Here is a 22430-nt window from a genome sequence, read left to right on the forward strand (position 1 = left end):
ACTCTTTCTACAGTCTAAGTATAAATGCTGCAGGGCAAAAACTCAGAATTATGTTCCTTGGAGAGTAATTGCTTTTGTTGAAATTGTAAGCACCTCGGATGGGAAGGAGTAGATGTGTCCAAGTCCCTGAAATGCTGGATATTTGTTAGGTTTGTGTATTATGTGCCATGAATAACTTTAAGTTGAGAAGTTTAGGTTAATTATTTAAGTTGAGGCATTTATGTTAATTATTAGGTCTAGCTAATCAAATGTAGCTAAGGCTAGACAGTGATGTGTTCTATTAGGGACATTTGCTGCAGATTTAGCAGTTTTGTCTAAGATTTGTTCATGTTGGTAAGGTTGGGTTATCTGAGACTGGTTAGTTCAATGAACCATACAGATGTGTATCAGTAAAGAATGGCTTAACTTTATAGATTCATAGGGAATTGCTAGGGTAATGACTCCAGGGGACCTTTTTAATCCTAGTGCTAATTAGAATCAAATCCTGTACCTTGTATCTATGAGGTAAAGATCTTAACCATTATGCCAACCTAACCCACTAAAATGCTTTTGTGGGTTTTGAATTCACAGTCACTCAGATTCACTCTAGACTGATTCATTGCTAACTAGTTGAGCTAATGAATAATGCAATAAATATATTTATATAATAATCCCACAATTTACAGGGTAAAAAAAAAAAAACAATAGAAGATTAGCTAGGAATTCAGCCAAACAGCTCTACTTCCATAATATAGTAAGTATTTAATTCCCTGTCACGGAACTACCACCAGTGATTCTTAAAAGCTGACACTTGACCAAAAACTATGTGAAAAAAAAATTATAAAACAGCACCAAAATTAAGTAAAAGTAGGGGAAGAGGAAAACACTAAATCAGATACCAGAGACAATTTATAGGGTCATAGGTTCATAAGTAAGTACTACGCTAGCTGCCCTTGCAGGCCATTTTAAGCCTAGCCAATTTCCCTTTTTGTGTTCAAAATAACTTATTGCATTTGGTTATAGATTTGGCCTTACCATCTTATGGTTGATAATTATATATTACTACTAATTAGAATAAATGGGATCATACTATAGATAATTTGAGAGGAAGAATTTAGCAATGCAATAACAGTCAGGTGACTGTATAAACAAAACAGAACAAAACGTTTTTTGACCAAACAGTAAAAAAGTGCAACCATATATACAACACAGAGCAAGTACATTCCTTCTCTTCAGATGAGAAATCGGATCTAAACACAACATTAATAATTTCAAAATATGTGCTCTGTGTACAGCCTTCTGAAGTCTGTAAATTAAGACAATAGCAAGCTGCCCTCAGGCTGTTTATCTCAGCAGAGAAAAGAAAAGGACAGATAGAAGATTAACTAAAAATCTGACCAAACATGAGTACTTCTAGAATACAGTAGCAATTTAATTCCCTGCCACAGAACTAATACCACTGTTTCTTAGAAGCTAACACTTGAGCAAAACTTAGCTGGGAAACATAAAATGCAGGAAAATTAATAAAAAGCAGGTGAAAAACTAAATTGGATACCAGAAATACTTTAGCAATGTGGTAACAGCAAAGCAACTGTATAAACACAACTGAACAGTTTATTTTGTTTGGACATTTGGATGTCTCAGGACTGAGCACTGTATTCTCTGTACTGGAGAGCAGTCAAACCTACCCTCAAAAGATATAGAGGAAGCTGAGTAAGGGAGTAAGGCTAGCACAAGGTAACATGTTGAGTCCAGCAGGACTGTCAGACTATTCTACAGTTTTTAGAATGAAATAACAAAGAATCGCAACCACCTGGTATCCAAACCTACTTTGCCTTTACCCATAGCTGCACTCAAGGAGAGCAGCCAACTCCTAAGCAAATTTCCTAATAACAACAAACCAGGAGGAGGTGAATTTCAACAGAACTCGATCAAGACCTTTGATGCTTTGTTCTTTGTCCCATTCACAACACATGCAAACCAGAAGCATTATATTACCTGGAGTGTCTGCCATCAGTTATGATGGTCAATTCTGTAACGGTCTCACTATTCCCTCTACAGTCCTGTTTTTACTTTCCTGTCCTATAAACTAATGGAATGAGAGCCTCTAAGTTGCTTAAGAAACATCTTCCTACTAATGCCTGTCACATAGTGGGCATTCAAGGTTTAAGGTAAATCAGAGTACAGTCACAGTTATACTTTGCATCGTAAACTCCATTTATAAAGGTGTTGATTTTATGAAGCTTAGTATAATTTTCTTGGGGGATCTAATGCATTTGACATGCAATAGTATCGCCTTTAGTTTATTGTACTGATATAGACTGGATTAGACAGGCTAAAAGTGGCTTTGGAACCTCAGTAACTGTATGTTAAGAGTGCAGACAGATATTTAACATCTTCACCATCGAACCATACATCTTAACCTCTTAAGTCAATAATTCTGGACAAAACCAAAAATAATATGGGAACAAAGGCTCAAAATCAGGGACAGATTTTAAATGTTTTTAGTATCAGCATATACATCTGCTAGAATAACATGTTTTGCATTTCCATGTATTTTCTGAAGAATATCAAACATGAAACGTAAAAGTTGGTATTATTTAATTACTTCAGTCCTTGGCGATTTGTCAGAGATCTTATTAGGAACGGATCAAAAATATGAAGTAAAAATTTGGACATTCTGCAACATTCTGGACAACTGATAAGTATGATAGGAACCTATAGTAATGCCATCAAGGCTTTATCTGTTGACCCTTTCTCTTCACTTCCTTTATAAACACATGAACACCAGACAGTCCCAGTCTTCCAGTGTATGTTGAGTTAGGAAATGACTATCACTCAGGACGGGGTCTATATTATAAGACCAAAAGTGCATATGTGCAACTACATAAAAGTCGACACATAATGCACGAAACCTAACAATAGCGAACGGTCACGTAAGCGAATTTTTCCCTAGGGAAAAAACCTATGCAGATATTCGCCAAAAAAAAAAAAAAAATTAACACCATAACCTCCCTAACTAAATATACCAACTCCGAGATCACACTATTGGTAAGGAAAGGGCAACTCCGTGAAGTTGGCCAATTATCTCCTTGCCCTATGATATATTCATTGAATCGCTTAAATGCGATTCGATGACTATGTGTCACTGTTTCCGCATTCGCTCAGAAGCATTTTCGTGCTTCTGATATAGACCCACTCAGGACACATAATCTGTCCTGAGACAAAGTTTCACCAATGGCCATATTCCTGGGTATATTTACGCTTACCAACTCTGACTTTACAGACATTTAATAATGAGTTCACACTGCCCCTCTGTTCCAGATGAATAACATAAACTAAAAATACTATGGAACCAATTATATGGCATTTTGTAGGGGGCTGTACTCCCCTGCAATCCAGTATTTTGCACCACTCTGACATTGGGGATCTGCTCCTATACCCCTGATCTTTATACTACTTTCAAGGGTGAGCCAACTTACAGAAGATGGAATAAATGTATTTTCCTTTTCTCCAAGGTGGTACAAACTCCAAATTAGTATATCTAAAGTTTAAAGTGTGTGTGTGTGTGTGTGTGTGTGTGTGTGTGTGTGTGTGTGTGTGTGTGTGTGTGTGTGTGTGTGTGTGTGTGTGTGTGTGTGCATGCGTGTGTGTGTCTTCATAAAATGCTTACTTATTATACATGTCACAGTGATATACTAAACAGCAGCAAGCTGGTCCACAGTGCAGGATGATAAGCCAAATCAGAACCATAGCTCCCAAATCTCATCAGCTGTATCCTTTGCCAGAAACTCTCTAACATTTATAATTCATTTTCAAACAAGAAACAGAGCATGAATATTAGCAACATTACCACTATGTTATTTAAATACATGAAGGGTTTAAAGAGGTGGCAACAACTTGAATGATGCTTTACCAGACACTGTGGAGGCAGAAACCATCCATTAATACAATCAACTAAATCTGTAGTTAAACTCTGCCTTATCATTCAAATTATATACCGACAGTAATCTAAACTTGCTTCCAGATCTTGTTTCCACCTACCAAAGAATCCAGAGCTGCCCTTGGGAAAGGCTTTCCACAACAGAGAGTGCATTACTCTCATATCTTGTACTCCATTTATTTATAAAGTTACTGAACCTTAATAGAGTACTCAGTCCTTGCTTATAACATATAACACCAATTACTACCCAAGTTCCTTATCTCACAAGCTATTTCTCCACTCCCATCAAGTGTCCTCAACACTCACTACATTATCACAGCAAAGTCTGTAGTAGTTATAACCCAGAATTATGGAAGACAATCTTTAGCACTATTAGACTGCTGTATGCATTATCTGCTTCTGCTGGTGCACCTAAATACCTTTTATCAAAAAGGGTTGGTGTACCACTCAAAAATGCGAAATGTAGCAACTGTTCCTCAGCAGATCATTCTAATTTAGCTGTTTCCTCAATGAACTCTGTTTATTGCACAGTGGGTCTCTTTCTATATGCATCATCATTCATAGGATCATAGGAGGTTACTAGGCTAATGACCCTGGGGTCCTTCCAAGCCTAGCCAAGAGTTTATCCCTAAAAACAAATCTCAGTCAGCACCTGTCACCCCTGTCAATGAAGGACACAGGTAGAACCCCTGGGACAAATTTGTGGTTTCCCATCCACTCATCAAGGTTGTGCTTGAAGAGGGTCAGCGAGCTGCTCTGTTTGACGTGCATGGGAAGTCTATATCAGAGACGGGGCAGCCTCTAGGAGACAAACCTGTCTTTCCAGCAGTTTTGTTGATGTCGCATATTAGATTCAAGCCTTTTGAATGGGTAGTGCATGAGGAGTTAGACTTACAGATGTGGAGCATCTCTAGTACGGCAGGGTCCGAGTTTACCTTGCAGATGAGACACAGATTACCCCTGAGCAATCGGTATGTTACTGAGTAGAGTGATAGTGATTTGAGCCTGTCTGCCTAAGACAGGTGTTGGAGGCCATGGATTTTCTTTGTGAGGCATTTCAGTGGCATTTCCAGTTGGTGCAGATGTTTGGAGAGGTACATTCCAAACGGAGCATCATACTCAATTATTGGTCTAATGAGGGAGGAGTACAGAGAGGTAATAACCTCCATTTTTTTCTGGCAGCAATCCCTTTATTTATGAGATGAACCAACTAAAAGACTTTTCTGGCCACTGCCACTACATGATGGTCAAATGTAAGGTTATTATCAACCTGAGTGCCCATGTCTCTCACCACAGGTTGTGTGCTTAGGGGGTTGCCATTGAGGTAGTAATCAATAGGGGTCGTGTTTTTACCAAATGGTATGATGATACATTTTTTTTGCATTTAGCTTGAGGCCATGACTTTGGCACCAATCATTAGTTGCTGTGAGACCCTCTTGCAGTACATTAACATCATTTGGGGAGTCAATGACAGCACCCAACTTACAGTCATCCACAAACCTGGTCAGCCACAGGCCCTTTGTCTTTGCCTGGACCTCTGAAAACTAGATGCCAAACAGTAGGGGTCCCAGAATAGATCCCTGGGGAAATCCACTAGTGACAAGTCTGCTATCGGAGGTGCAGGTGCCTATTTTGACTCTGAGTGTTCTGTCAGTGAGCCAGTTGGCCACCCACTAGATGAGATAGGGATTTACACCAAGTTGTGTTAGCTTTTCGATGATGCCTGAGTGGGGGATTGTGTCAAAGCCCTTGGCCAAGTCAAGGACAGCTGTACGTACTGACTTTCCCTCATCCAGGGCCTTGGTGGCAGTCTCAAAGAAGTCAACCAGGTTCAACAGACAAGATCTACCCTTGACGAATCTGAACTGGGTGGGGTCAAGTGCTTCGAGATTGCCTATGTCCTTGTTTATGAGATCCATAATAATAATACGCTCCATGGCTTTACAGATCAGACTTGTCAAGCTAATGGGGCGATAGTTTCCAGGGTCAGTAATGGCACCACCTTTGTGCAAGGGGATGACAATGGCAGTTCTTTAGTCTACTGGAATGAAGCCAGTACTTAGGCTGTGGTTGAATAGGGTGCTCAATGGAGAAGCCAGTTCTTGCTGGAGATGGTGTAGAATACATCCTGGGATACGATCAAGTCCCATGGAAGCTGTGTTCTTTGCCTTGGATAGGGCCTGTAACATTTGATCTATGGAGATGTGAGGTGCAGGACAAGTATCGGGGTGTCAAAAGGGCCTTCGGGGGACAGGGAGGTGAAGTTTGTGTTGAACCCATCTGCTAGCAGGTTGGCTAAGTCAATAGGATCAGTGTAAGTGATACTGTTAAGTACTAATTTGGAACACACCTGGGCTTTGTCATGGAGGTTCCTGACATAACTGAAGAAGACTTTATGGTTTCCATTTGTTATGGATGCTAGTTTTGATTCATAATTTGCCTTGGAGGGTTTCACTAGTGATCTAATTTGCTTATTGAGTTTAAGGAGGGAGTTTTTTCAATTTGGAATTTGTTCCTTTTACCCTTGGACAACAGTTTCTTCCTTTTGTTGTAAAGTCTGTTAATAGAGGATGTCCACCAAACAGGTTTGTGTTTCCATGAGGAGCAGGCTTTAGTTTTATTGGGTATGGCTTAGTCCATGCAGTTGTACAGATGCTTGCATACTGCATTGACGTACTGTTCAGCATAGTTGTCTGCATCCTCTGAGGGGGGCGGTGGTGTGAAGCCACAGATACCCTCCCTTAGGAGGTTGTAGTCAGCTTTTGAGAAGATTTTTAGCTTGATTAGGGCTGAGGTGGGGTTGGGTGGGAGAGAAACTTCAAATGAGACAGTCCGATGATTTGATCTCACCAGGAAAGAACATATTATGGGAGTGGTGCATTGGTCACTCATGTTGGTAAGAACCAAGTCCAGAATGTTATCTCCCCTTGTGGGGGATGAGACCTGCTGGGATAGTGCATTAGAAATTATGAAGTTGAGGAATCATTGAGAGAATGCATTAGAGCAAGAATAGTTCACCCAGCCTATAGCTGAGTCACCAATGATCAGGGTGTTAGGGGGTACCTTGATGGAGTCACATAGATCCAGGTAAGAGGAGTGGGTGTCCTGAGTCATGGAGGGGAGGTCTATAGCTAGCTATAATTTAGATGGGTGTCTTGCTAGCTGTCAGCTGTACCTGGAGTAGTTCCAGTGCATCATGCTGGCAAACCAGTCTGGAGGTGTGCCTGTCCTTAATGAAGATAGAGACTCCACCACCCTTAGTCCTCCCAACCTTATTTTGGGGTTGGAATGTGTGGGATGTGGTATAGCCTGGTAAGCAGGGGTGCTTTCCGCAGCCCTGAACCAAGTTTCTGTGACCGCACACTTCACTGGTGGCATTTGTGCTTTACCTTGGAGAAAACAATGTAATTGGAATTCAAAAGTTACTGCAATGAATGTCAAATAACACTGCTAAGAATAAAATCTGTTTTTTTGGTTTTATCTTGGCTATATTATTTTTTGTTCATTAAGTCAGTACTCTTTGTGTGTGTGTGTGTGTGTGTGTGTGTGTGTGTGTGTGTGTGTGTGTGTGTGTGTGTGTGTGTGTGTGTGTGTGTGTGTGTGTGTGTGTGTGTTATTTTGTATTCAGAAATTAGTTATCTACACAGTGTTCCCAGCTTTTCTATGTAATAAGTAAACCAGCTGCACAGCATACCCAGCTTCTCAGTGTATTCTATTGTTCATTACATCTGAAATGTAACTCTGTTTTTGTAGGCTTGCATGATATATAGCCTGTCTAGTACTTCTTCTGATTACTTTATCACCAGGTGTAACAGAAAAAGGCTCCTTGCTGCCGAGATCACTTACCTGTCAGAATTAACATGAAGAAGTAATCATTTCTTAACATGCCAACAATTCATAAATATGCTTTTAAAGCTAAAGAATTTCTAATACCAGTGATGGTTGACCACTCATCTCTGAATAAATGTAGGGGAATAGTGCACCTCATCCCAGATGTACTTGGCGGGCATCTAATTACCGCCATAACCTAGCCTGTGTCATCCTATGGTTTGTACCAGTACCTCCTGATGTTCTAATACAATATGCAGATCACATTTTATCTTGTTAATTCTTATAAACAAAAGATATTGCATATCAAAGTATAACATGTTCTGCTCAAGTCCATTGCAATATACATGTGTGAAAGTGGTCCTAAACTTGATACATGCCCCATTGTTTGAGAGATTTTATTTAAATGTCATAAGGGGTTGTAATAATACATTTAGGTATTATTTTCTACTTCTATTACATGTAAGACTAGAAGCATGTTGCTGATTTTTCATCAAGTCTTGATAAAATGTAAATAAATATATATATTTTTTAATTGGAATACTGAAAAAAATCACAACATCACATCCCCTAATTTCCACCCAGATGGAAAGAAAGGCAGGCAGAAACACACAAGACATCAAATAGCATATTCATACTAGACTGAAATGAAGGAATTAAGAAATTACAAGTGTGTTGAAGTAACATGCAAATATTCTAAGTGAAATGATAAACTGTACATTAATTGAGAAATTGCACCCAGAGCCCTGTCATTTGACTGGTGACCATGATGTGGCGTTTTATGTTGCAGTTATTAAAGGGTCAGCCAGAATGAGGTCTCCTCAGAGCCTGTGTTCTAAATTTATTGTCCACTGGCACAATAGATATAGCAGGTGCAGTGGGGGTGGAGAGGATTGCATGTCAATAAATAGACCCCCTGGACAGGCTGATTAAATCCAGACCTTGCTGTCACTTATCTGGAGATTAAATCTTCCTAGAGAAGGTAAGACACCACTCCTGCAGTAATAAAAACGTTAAGCTTATCTTGTCAGTCTTATAGCCATCTTCATTGCCAAGCTGGCAGAGACAGGGGTGGGGAGTGGTATGTGACTATGAAGTGGATACTTCAGTAGAAACTGGAAGAAGGAATAAAATGGAATGTAAAATGTACTGTTGAAATTTTAGGAATTATAATAGCTAATAAATCACTCCAAATACATCTTATGAAAAAAAAAATGTAATGATACTGCAATCAAATTGTACTGGGGCCATATTCTCTCAAAAGCTAGGAGAAAGTCCTGATGTCTAGGAAGCAACAGACATTTTGAATTTAAAAGGAATGATGGAAACAGATACGGCTGATTTTGTTAGCTACAAAATACTTTCATTACAGATCTTGTTATAACAGATGTAGCTGACATACTTGCTAAACAATTTAATATAATTTTGGTTTAAATGTATGAAATTATGATATTTTGCTACTACCTCTTTTTGTAAATGTAGGTTTCAAGAATAACATTTGCATGTAAGGCTATGTGGAATTTATCACATTCTGTGTATGTGATATATGCAGTATAAGCTATGACAATAGTCATCTGATGACCTATGTTGAAGTATGCAAATAATGAGCGAGACTGATGTGGCTGTCAAATGATGAGCGAGACTGATGTGGCTGCCCCTTTCTTTTTTACTTCCATTTCCTATCCTTCCTGTCTCTTTGCCTGGCATTTTTTTTTGACATAATCTAAGTAGCAAATAGCACGTATGTGTTTAAAATGTATACTCATATCATGGAGTTATATCCGTTACTTACGAGTGGATGGATGCAAGACTATTACTGCAATCTCTCTAGTACTTGTAGATATTTGTAGAAGAGATTGTGACTAAGTATAGATTAGAAAGGAATTAAAAATATATATCATTGGTGTGTGTGTGTGTGTGTGTGTGTGTGTGTGTATCTATATATATGTACGTATATATATATATATATATATATATATATATATATATATATATATATATATATGTATGTTTTCATGTACACATTATATAAAACCTTTTTCTCTGGTACAAATGTGAATGCAGAACAATGAATCAAGACAGTAGATATTGTAAAGTCAGATTAATAACTGCTCTCATTCTGTATCATCATGTGTTCTAAATAACCCGCAGCCTGGCTTTTCCTAACTCTCACCCAAAGTGCCTTGTATTTGTCCTTTGTGTTCTTGAACTCCGTTGCTGTTTCTATGTCCTGTATATCCTTAAAAGACTTATGCACTCTTCTTCTGCTCTCTGTGTGTGAAAAAATATTTCCTAATGTTACCACTGAGCAGTTTCAGTTGGTTTGCAATTTGTATTTTTGTGGTTGTTTGTTTTATATTTTTATTTATCTATTTACTACATATTTGAGAATTTGACCCCAGTTTACCAAGTTACAATTAAGTGAAGAATATAATAAAATAGTGGAGATACATAAAGAACAGAATTAGGTTTAACTAGCAATACCAAAAAAGTACACAAACTTAATATCATTTCTTTCTTTACAAAGATACAGTCTTGTTCTTCCAACAGACATTTCTGCTTATAATTCATCTTCCCTGGAAATCTATAGTTAAGTTACAGTTTCATTGTGTTTGCATTCTGTTTCAGATATTAGTAGCGGCTTTGAGATATCTGCTAAAATCTAAAGTTGGTAATTCCCTTATCAAGTTATAAAACGGCCTTAGTACCTTAGGGTCCAGAGTAGAAAGTACTTTAGAAGTTCAGATTAAAGAATGATGTGAAATTATTAGTGATATACCTGTCAACTACTTAGGATTAAAGTTTATTTTCTCAGGCCTTTAAATGTCATAGCAAAGTGTCAGAATGTTTTCTTATTTTTCAGAATAGAAAGGCTGCGAACACCCGATTTTATGCAGTTAGTTAGAAAGAATATTTATATAGGGCTAATTTAACTACATAATAATCTAGGTACCTTTGAACATATGTAACATATGTAACATATGTAACTTTATGAAGAATTTACAAAGAAAATCGTTGTCTGACAAAAACAAAGTCATCAGAGGTCAAATCAAAAATCATAGTGCTCCTTTTAAATCATAGTAGCTGAGAGGTACGATTTAGCAAACTGTGAGAAGCTCTTACTTGACAGTAATGACTTTTGTTAAAACGCATATTGAAACAGTCATAGCATTGACTTGTCTACATGCAAAAGTTCTGTGAGGAGTGTGATTGTGCAAATTAATGGAGTCAGTGTGCATTGACAAAAGTAAGGCCATAATGTTGTCTTCTTTGAGCACTAGTGATGAATCAACAGATGTTCTAAATTGTCTGCAGCCTTTGTTATTGTTTGTTGAAATTGTACAAATTGACAGTAGATCATATTCTACAGCTGGAATAACTATTTCTTTTCTAAACCTCTCCATGCCCTTTTAGTTATTAAGTTAATTACTCTACACAGAGCGCCATAGATTTTCTGGTACAGGACTTGCACTAAAAATATGAAGCCCTTTTCAGTTCTTTAGGTGTTTTCATGTTTCATCCCTCCTTCCTTTCCTAGGGATGCATGTTATATTACATTTCTGTCTCCTTCTCTCCCTCTTCCTTTTTCATCTTCTTTCTTTTCATATGAATTCTGGGGCAGTTCTTAGAGTATTTTATTGCCATTTTCCTGACTTCTTTCATTGTGTCTGTTCAGAAGAGGAGATGGTAGTCTAGAAGCACACAAAATACTGTTGTTAATGGTTACAGTTCAGATTAATACTCAGCAGCTGCTGTCAAAGCACAATAATAATTCCAATCTTAGTATTAGTAATGCCTCTCAGTCTGTGTCACAGTATCTCCCAGATTATCTGTCCTGCCTTCTGACATAGCTCACTTACTCTTAAATAATCATATGATTCAATTCCACTCAGTCCCCTTCTATTTTTATTGTTAATAGCTGACTTTGCATTATACATTCCTTTTTAATATTTGTCAAATGTATTTATTTATTTCCACTTTGATAATGGCAGCTTGATCCTCAATGGAACCTTTTCAGACACACAGCTTAGTGAACATTGCTTTAAAAGACTTTAATCTGAATCATAGCTGCCCAGCGTTTAACTCTCCCTCCACTCTTGTAATTTCTTAATGATCCTTTCAATTAATTCACTTTCTATATCAGTTTTGCTGCAGCTAAATGCATCATGCAAAAAGTCTCATAAATTCTCCAGACCCTGTGCAGTTTTGTGAATACTCATAAAAGAAGACTTGTTCCACTACAGAAGCCTGCAAACAGCAGTAGTGATTTCTATTTGGTCAGAAAGTACTGTTTAATATGAATGTAAAGTACTGTTTAATATGAATGTAAAGTACTGTTTAATATGAATGCTGGCTTTCTGTGTTGGTTGGACAATCTGTTTTCTATGTTGACATACTGGGGCCCATGCAGAGAATGGTCAACATGTTTAGTAACAGCTTGCATGGCTTTGTGTCAGTACCTTCCTGGGGCTCAGGTGACTTGGCACATGCTTTCTTCCTGACCCCCAGGTCTATCCAGTGAATCAGAAAATGCATTAAAAAACATGGCATGACCTTCATACTGTGACTTCATGGTAGCCCTGATCCTGTGCTGGGATTAAATAAAGTGACTTACATTAGACAGGTGTAGAGCAGCTCATAGGTAAGTACTGGCAATCAGTCTTCAGACTATTGTAAATCTAGTCAAGATACATATCCAAAAGTTCCCTCTAGCCTAAAGGAGGGCAGCACAAGGTAGGCCATGGGAGAATTTCAGGCTGCCTTTTCAGTTATCTAGGTTTCTCCTAAAGGTAACGAGGGTTGTTACTCTGCTTGACATTTAGTGAAAGTTTGTTCCAGAAGTGGGAGATATATTGTGCTATAAATTTATCACACTGATGTGTCTTATTTGTCTGTTGATAAAGGTTTGGGCCCTTTAACTGTACATTTAGGAGCAATTTTATCTGCACAGGAATAGGTGGCTAAGAGATCAAGGATGGTTGGAATTTTTAAGGCTTAAAAATGTAGACACAGTTAACCACAATGTGATCTATATGACAGTGAGCACAAGGGAATGAGCTGCAAGTCCATCTGGAGAATGGAGGGTCTTAAGGCCTTTGGTCTTTTTTGATAAGAATCTTATCCTTTCAAGTTGACTGATATGCTTTAGACAAATGCATGTCTAAAGGGGCATTGTATTAAAAACTGGGTATGATGAGAGGTGAATAAATAAGAATTAAGATTTCTTTGGATTTAGAGGAGATGTCTTTGGAAATGTGATAAGCCAGATGGGAGGCTTTCCAGAATTCTGAGGAGATGTGGTAATCAAAAGGTAATGATTCATCAAAAAGACAGTGCCTAGATCTTGTATGACAGTGTCTAAATGGAAGGATGTGTCACATATAGGATACGATTTGGAAAGGTTTTGTTTACCAAACAGAATCATACTACTTTTTTCCATATAATTAGAAACCATTGTTCATTTACAACTTGTTATCCAATTCTAAACCATGTTGGAACAATTATGTGACAATGAAGGAATGAATAATAGAACCCAGTTTACAGTCGTCTACAGACTGAGATAACCACATGTCAAGAGTACTGGTCTGAAGGTCTGAGAAACAGATGACAACTAAGAAAGGACTCAACAATGAGTCATGTGGTTTGTCAGTGGTAACTATTTTTCTTTCTGATACGGCACCTGTGACTCTAATCATATAGGTTCTGCCAGGCAACCAGTTATTCTCAACTCAGCATATGAATTCATATTTAGATTTACAAGACAGTGCAAGAAACTTCTCTGTGTGGAAGTTTTTCAATTCCTGTATGTCTAGTTAATCACTATATAATAAAAATCAGAAAAAAAAACAGAAAATGGTAGTAGAAGTAATGAGCTTAAAAATGTCCTAAATCAAAAAATAAAAACTGATTTTGAAATATTAATATTATACAGAATTATTAACTCTATTAGGTATTCAGAAGTAATCCAATCAGGATAGACAGTCTGTTTCTAGTCAAAAATCCTATATTAAGCACAGAGACAAGTGTTCAAATGAAACAAAAAATAAACAGAATGATAGTTTCATCCCAAACTTTCCAGGTCCAGAACCATGACCACCACCAGAACCCCAGGGCTGGTCTCTCTTACCAGGGTCCTCCCTATCACAGCCACAGTGAGGAATATGACTACAACTGACAAGATTCCAGAAAGAACAGGAGGATTTCCAAAGATCTCAGAACCTATCCATGAACCCCCATGGAGACAGAAGAACCAAACAGTGGACAGGGGTGAGGGGAAATGCAATACCTGGGCAATCCAGACTGCAACCCCAACTACAACCCAGGTCCTAGGCTCAGTTGGAGGAACCAGCAACAGCCCTAACACTAGGTCCTCCACTTATCTGGAACCACTCTGTTAAAGCACTGACTGAAAATGAAAGAAGCGTATTATCAAACGGACTTACATTTGTACCGCACTGCAGGACTGATGCAGCTCAGGTACTGACAGACCTTAAAATGTTTGTGAAGAACTCATCTTAAAGGTACAATTTCATGGCAAAATTAATGACTCTGTAAATAAATCCATTAATGAAACTATAAGAAAGCCTAGCAGCTACTGTCCACTACTACATCAAACATTAGCTGCATTTAAAGTGAAGTGTGAGATGGATATCAGCACTACTTAAACCTTCTAAGAAAATACTTTATAACTTAACACAGGGAGAAAAAAAAAGCATTGATTGATCTAGGCAATGATAAGTCCAGGTGTATCATGATGGCAGTCAAGGAAAGAGGTATTTTTTGTGACTGATACCATGAGCTACAACCAAAAGATAGAGAACAGGCTGGAAGATAACATATTTTATGAGTTATTTACCATGGATAACATAAAAAGAGCATACAATATATAGAACACTAATATTACCACATTATGGGAAGAAAGACTTATTACTGAAAATCCTTATAGGTATGTATGGAGCCCATGCCCTCATTTACCTAACTTTTTTGGAATACCAAAGCTATAAAAGAACAAAGAAGACCCAACCAATAGACTGGTGGTGGCCAGTGAAGGTTCCCTTACTGAACCCATGGCCACATACCTTGACTACTTGCTAAAACCTTTAGCAGAAAAGTATTAAAGATTCAATGGATTAAATAAATAAAAATAAAAGAAATAAAAGTGGAAATTGGCAGTATTTTATTACCTATCAATGTGGAATCCTTGTACTCAGTGATCCCTCACAATTACTGTATATCATCAGCTATGGAATCATTTAAGAGACATAGTCAAGGTATACAGGCACAGCTACAATAGTTAAGCAAGCTCATTAATCTAGTACTGGATTTTAATTTCTTTACTTTCAATGGCAAACACTACAAACAAAAAACTGGTCTAGCCATGGGGGCTGGCTCCCAGCATGGCTAATATAGCCCTGGGCAAATGGGAGGAGGACTTTGTGTTAAACAACCCAGACTACATGCAGCATACCGCTATTTGCATTTTATTGATGATATATTTATTGTGTGGGAAGGTGATACCTTGCAGCTTGGAGATTTTACTGCTTATATCAATCAAACTACCCCCTTCCTGAAATTTACCTTTCCCCACAGCTCTGCTTCAATCACTTTCGTAGATATGCAAATATCCAAGGACACCAACAATAACAGAATCACAATTGATATGTTCAGAAAACCAACAAGAGTTAATTTGCTATGCCACAGTAAAAGTCTGCATCCTGAAAAAAACTAGTATAATGTACTGAAGTCCCAGAGCTATAGATTAGCTAGAATTACCACAGAGATGGAACCCTTTCTGAGAAACCAGAACAATTTAGAGAATGATTTCCTTGTGAGAGGCTATGAAAGTCAGATGTTAAGAAACATTATGGAACCCATTACAGAAATAAAAAGGATTGAAGTACCTTCACTCAACCTCCCTCTTAGGAGAATATTAAGAAATTCCATGAAGAATAACAAATGCAAAAATAGTTGCATCTTGACATGCACTCTGGATTATCACACTATCAAAAATGTTATTAAAGAAAACTGGGCCATAGTCACAGGAAACCCTTATCTGATTAACATCTTAGGCAAAGCCCCATCCTTTATTTACAGGAAGGCCAGAAGCATTTGAAGTTTTGTTGAATTTAAACATATACTATATGAGAGAAACACTAAAAGATGTGAAGCTAATTGTACATTCTGTATATAGATATAGCAAGGTGATAGTTTTTATTGCTCTTATTTAAAGAAAATCATTATGACTATTGCAGAGGGTGACTATAACACTACAAAAGTAATTTACAGGACACAGTGTAATGAATGTGATCCATTTTATGTGGGCAAGACTATAAATAAACTTAAGAGTAGGATTTCATGTCATCTGGCAGAAAGCCGCTCTGGTTGTAAAAACAATGCACTAGCCAAACACCTTTCCCTGCATAGAAGACACTCAGGTTTTAAGTTCCAGATACTGGATCACATAGACGTGGGCGTCTTGAATGTGATATCCTGAATGTACTAGAAAAATGTGAATTCATATGGCTATTAAAGCTGAACTCTTTCAGAAAACCTGGACTAAATTACTACTGTTCACTTAAAAGTGTACCGGAGCTTAGAAAATTACCACATTGTTCACAGAACTAATTTTATGTTTCCACTATCCTTATTCAAGTATTAATTTGAGTGCTGTTTTATATGGAGTGTTCACTACCTTTATAAGGACATTAATTTTTACTGTCCCACACTGGCCAGCACTACGCAGATGTACTTTTCCTGGTTTAACTTACTCATTAAAGGTACATATAAGAGTGTATTCTTGTTTTAATTTTCGTTTACTGTTTTGATATGTATATTGCTTAGTTTTAATAAGATTTTTAGCATTTATATATTTTTAGGGTTCTTGTACACAGACCTGAAGAAGTCTAGAGGGACAAAAGTGATCTTTGTTAACAATAATTTGTGGAAATAGATTATGTTTTGGACAATGCATGTTTATCTGGATGCCAAAATATAATTTTTTGATTGCCATATTGTCTAATGTTTAAATATTTCCAACCATGTATTATAATGTCTTTGATAAATTCATAGACTTTCTTTAATAAAAATGTATTTAAGAAGTACTGCATCATTATTAGTTTTATTAATTTTATGTAAAGTGCATAAGGTTTAAGTTATTAGGACATTTAGTAACAAGGGCAGTATCAGTTCGAATATCACACTGACAAGGATAGGACAAGGCATTTGAATTTGTTAACATGTATACCAATACACTTTGTTTTACAACTAAATAAGCCACTCCCATACCTGATAACAGGTATATTATTCAGAAAGTTGGGGATGAAACTATCATTCTATTTATTTATTTACATTTGTTAACCGGGAAAATCTGACTGGACACATGTCCTTTTTCAGCAGAGGCCCGGGGAGAAAAGCTCCACAATAAAAACAACAATTAAAAACAATTAATTATAAGTTACCAGAAGTATAGATAGGTTTTGTTTAACAATAGTAGTAAACAGTTATAGTTCAAAATGAAATTAAGTATTTAGTTAAATGGTACAACACTTATACCATTGGTGCCATAAAGACTAGCAAATATTTTAATAGCTGAGCTAGCAGCTATTACCCTTGAATAACAGTGGCTAAAATTACAGCTGAGATATAGATTTACAAGCAATATATTTGGCTGCAATCAGAAATAGTTAGAGGGGTGGAAGAATGGGATTAGAGAGGTTGGGGTAGAGATGTTAGAGAGGTTTGATACAGTGGCATGTCCAGTGATCTTTTAGATGAGATTTTAGAGCAACATTGAAGTTAGTGCGTGATGACACAGACATTATAGTGTAAGGAAGTGTATTCCATAATTTTGCTATGGAGTAGGAGAAGAGAGCTTCTCCAGCCGAGTTCCTGGTTTTAGTTACCTGTAATTGATTTTTGTTGCTGGAGCATAGTGGTCTGGTGTATGATAGAGTTGGAGTAGATTTTGGAGGGAGGGAACTTTTAGAGGATGATTAGTAGTTTGTGGACGAGTGAGAATTGGTAACATTGAAGGAGGTGAGGGAGTTATAGCCAGCCTAGTTCAGTAAGTGAGGTGCACTGGTGGCTATGGTAGTTTGCGCCAGTAGCAAACCTTGCTATTTTGTTGTAGCAAGCTTCAAATTTACCTAACTCACTTTGTCTTAGGTTGGTAAATATTGGAGAGGCGTAGAGTAGGGTGGAGATAAGGTGGCTATTTGCAACTGAAATCTTGTCTGTTTTGGTGAGGAATTGCTTATTTCTGTATAAAACTTCTAGCTTTTTTTCTACTTTTTTATGGTTATTTATTTTTATTTTGTTTGGATCACTTGTCTGTGTGCTTCATAACAGTTTTTTGACTAGAAACAAACTGTCTACCCTGCTTGGATTATTTCTGAATACCTACTAGAGTTAATAATTCTGTATAATATTGATAATATTTCAACATAAGTTTTTATTTTTTGATTTAGGACATTTTTAATTGTACTACGTCTACTACCATTTTCTGATTTTTTTCTTTTTAATATGTAACAATTAACTAGACATACAAGAATTGAAGAATTTCCATACACAGAAGTTTCTTACACTGTTTTGTTTTGGACCCACTATACCTGATAATGGGTTGTGTGAGACTTAAGGAATACCATGGAGATTACTTGTTTCATGCTTAGATTTACAAATCTTGTCAATAATGCCTGCATGAGGATTAATGTCAAAGGCCTTGGCCATAACCAGATTTTTAGTATGCACTGCACAACTGCCATTCAATGTCTTACTGACTTTTTCAAACAAATTAATATGGTTAAAGAGGCAGGACCTGCCTTTGACAAAGCCAAATTGATGAGGGTCAAGGTTTAAAAGATCTTCAATGTCCACATGAATGAAATCTGAGTTAATATATTCCATAGCTTTACATATGAGACTAGTGAGACTAACTAGTCTACAATTACCAGAGTATGTAGTTGGACTACTCTTATGTAATGGCATGACAATTTCCGAGGTTTTGGGACTGTAATCAGTGGGAAGTCTTAGATTCAAAACATTAAGAAGGAGCTCCCACAGGCCATACTTGGAACTGATAATCAAACAACTTGATATATTATCAGGACTCATCGATGAGGTGTTTTTGTATATTATTAGCATTCATGGATGAGATATTTGTAACTTTTGAGTGGGCTGAAAGGACTTGTTCCATAGAAGTTATAGGGGTGGATTTGCAAACTGTACAATCTGTAGAATAGTTATAGTTGGTGAAGTAAAGTTTATACTACATTTGTCTAGCTAGGATATTAGTTATTTCTTTTGGGTCAGAGGATGCAGAATTTTTTTGCACTAACTCTGAAAATTGCTTGGTGTTAGTTCCCAATTTCTTTTCATAGTTAAAGAAATATTTGTAATTATCTTTGGTTTCAGTAGCTATTTTAAATTCATATTCAACTTTGATATCCTTAATGTTACCCTTAAGCTCTTTGCTTGTTTGCTTAAATGGTCTTTTAATTTAGGTAAAATGAGACCTCTTATAAGAATTAAGTAATTTCCTTCTCTTATTATATTGTTTATTTCTAAGGGTATTCATCCCCAGGAGTTTGTTTATACAATTGACATTATATTTGGTGTTAATAGGGGCTGTCTTATCAATACAACTAATTAAGTGGGAGTAGACATCAGAGACATGGGTGGTAGCTTTAGCAATGGTGTCCAATGGAGGAGAATTACAGTGGAAATTTAGGCATCAAGTAATTGAAAAGAATTGCTTTTGAGAAGTCCCTAAGCTCAGTAATGTTTGCAGGGCAGGTACTACCATTTTTAAAGGAAAATGTAACTAGTTTATGATATTATTTAATAAAGAAAGATGATATATGCGCAGGTATGCAAGCAATGGCCATATCTGTGATGACAAGATTAAGGGTATTTGGACCCTTAATAGGATGACAGTTTATTTTTGCAAGGCAGTTAGCATATATAATGTCAAAGGAAAATTTGGAAATGCCAAACATTGGTGGTGTAGGTCATCCAGTTTATTGATAGACAGTTAAAATTCCCCAGTATTAAGGTGTTGAGATTAAAGGGGAATTTAGCTGAGACATTAAGACAGTTAAGAACTAAACAGACTTGTAAGTGTAACCACGCAATATAAGACAATTAACCACAAAAGCAAAGTCAGTGCTAGCCCAGTGCTGGCCCAGCACAGAATGCCAAAAGTTAAGACTATGGTAAATAAGGTAAATGAATTGCAACCCATAGATAAATTTAAAAACACATAAAAAAATTTAACAGGTTAAGTGCTTTTGCCCAACTATAGCTAATGGACATCATCAGAACAATCTCAAACAACATTTTACCAGCCATTTAAATGCATAATTCTTAATTTAAAGGTAGTCACGTGACCATGGCCATTAAAGTGATAACAAAAAACGTTAATATGTCAAAAAATAATAAGTAAAAACATATACAAATGTTTAGAAGCATGGAATCCAATAATACCATCATACATCAAATAAATTATATGTTAAAAGATTTGATATGAATAAAAACATACTGTAAAAACATACAATAACTTAGCAACTCATAGCCTCAATATGCTGCTTAACAAAATAGTATAATTTAGTCCAGGTGGTGAACTAGCATTCAGTCTGACCTGCCATAAAAGTTCCCTGTACTCAGGTTTATGTTCCCAAGGGCTGCCTCTTGGGTTTGCAGGAACTTTTTCTAGAACAAAAATATATATTTTTTATTTCTATTACACTTCAATTTGTGTTTAAAAACGCATTGCTACTGTTGTAATTACAGATATCATAATTATGTTCAGAAATTCTTTTCTTCAGCACCTGTTCCATCTTCCCAATATAATACGCATGGCAGAAATCACAAAACGCTAAGTAAACCATCCCAACAGTATTGTAATCACCATTATTGTATGTTTTTACTAATTTTTTTAAATTTTTATTTCCTCTCCTTCAAAGATGTAGTTACATCGAGGACACCTTCCACATTTCCTCATACCCTACTGGGTTTTATCCCTACATTTACTTTTATTTATTACAGGAAACCCACTTATTAGAACAATTTCTTACCAGTTGTCATTCTTGGGGCCAAAATACAGCCCTGGTTAAGGGTCAGGTGGTTCATGCATCCAGGCATATATCCAGAGATGACTTGTTTTTAGCAGAAACTGATAATTTACGCAAGATGCTTTTTGAAAGGAGTTATCCTTTGGCAATGTTAGATGACAATAGTCAAAAAGTTAAAAACAAGGTATTTTACCATTACTGGGTGATGCTTCTTTCACTATGATTGGTGAGAACAAGGACAAAAATACAAATAGCATCATGTCAGATTCAATCAAATATGAATGCACTATGGCCATTAAATATGGTGTACAGAGCAAAGAAGTCAAGGATATATTAATTAACAACTGTAAATATATTGAATGTGATGATAAGTATAAGAATGCCTTAGGGAGTATTTATTTTCAAAAGGAATTTCAATATTATAGAAAAAATAGAGACAGGAAATGTATTTTCAAAAGGAATTTCAATATTATAGAAAAAATAGAGACAGGAAATGTATTTTCAAAAGGAATTTCAATATTATAGAAAAAATAGAGACAGGAAATAAAAGTGAATGCAGGGATAAACCCAATATGGGTGTGAGGAAATGTGGAAGGTGTCCTCAGTGTAAATATGTCTTTGAAGGACAGGAAATAAACTTAAAACCATCAGTGATGTACTTAAAATGTACAATTATGGTGATTGCAATACTGTTGGGGTGGATTACTTAGCGTTTTTTAATTTCTGTCATGCGTACTGTATTAGGAAGACAAAACAGGCACTGAAAAAAAGAAATTATGAACATAATTACGACATCAGTAATTATAACAATAACAATGCACTTTTTAAACACAAATTGAAGTGTAATGGAAACAGAAAATATATTTGTTTTATTCCAGAAAAATATCCTGTAAACCCAAGAGGTGGCCCTTGGGAGCATAATCTTGAGTACAGGGAACTTTTATGGCAGATCAGACTGAATGCTATTTCGCCACCTGGACTTAATGATGCTGTTTCTTTAAGCAGCAAGTTGAAGCTATGAACTGCTAAGTTATAGCATGTTTTTATAGTATTTTTTTTACTGCATATCAGATCTTTTAACGTATACTAACTTATTTCATGTATTATTGGATTCCATGATTCTATGTTTGTATATACATTTACTTATTTATTTTTTTTGCCTTATTAACATTTTTTTATTTATCACTTTAATGCACATGGTCACATGACTACTTTTAAATTAAGAATTATGTATTTAAATGGCTGGTAAAACATTTGAGATTTTTCTGATGTAGTCCATTAGATATAGTTGGATGAAAGCACTTAACCTATTAAATTATTTTTATGGGTTTTTAAATTTATTTACTGGTTGCATTTCATTCACTTTATTTACCATAGTCTGAACGTTTGGCTTTCTGTGCTGGGCTAGCACTAACCTCACTTTTGTGGTACATTATGACAGTTATCATCATCGTAAGGAAACACAGTTGGTTCTATAGCTGGCTGTGAAGTTATAATTCATCTTGTTTAGGAAAATCTGGACTTCTCAAAGCTCAATTTTGGGGTGAGATTCATACTGACTAGGGGAAATTTGGTCAGGGCATTGAGAAACTTCTTCTACGTTTTTTGATAAG

The 22430-nt window shown here is 36.4% G+C and overlaps 1 protein-coding gene across 4 annotated transcripts in view; it reads left to right on the forward strand.

Moving 5' to 3' along the window:
* Positions 1 to 8527: 8527 nt before the first annotated feature.
* The window catches only part of LOC122815720 (troponin I, slow skeletal muscle-like), a 302343-nt gene continuing 288440 nt past the window's right edge, over positions 8528 to 22430 (forward strand). For 2 of the 4 annotated variants that reach the window (XM_044088469.1, XM_044088471.1), the window contains exon 1: positions 8528 to 8732. The gene's annotated coding sequence lies outside the window, so the exon portion shown is untranslated. The remainder of the gene's footprint in view (positions 8733 to 22430) is intronic. The other 2 variants (XM_044088468.1, XM_044088470.1) reach the window with 1 other exon arrangement.

This window comes from Protopterus annectens, chromosome 11.part0 (genome assembly GCF_019279795.1).
Source record: "Protopterus annectens isolate FY-2018-M chromosome 11.part0, PAN1.0, whole genome shotgun sequence".
In the NCBI taxonomy this organism is placed as follows: domain Eukaryota; kingdom Metazoa; phylum Chordata; order Ceratodontiformes; family Protopteridae; genus Protopterus; species Protopterus annectens.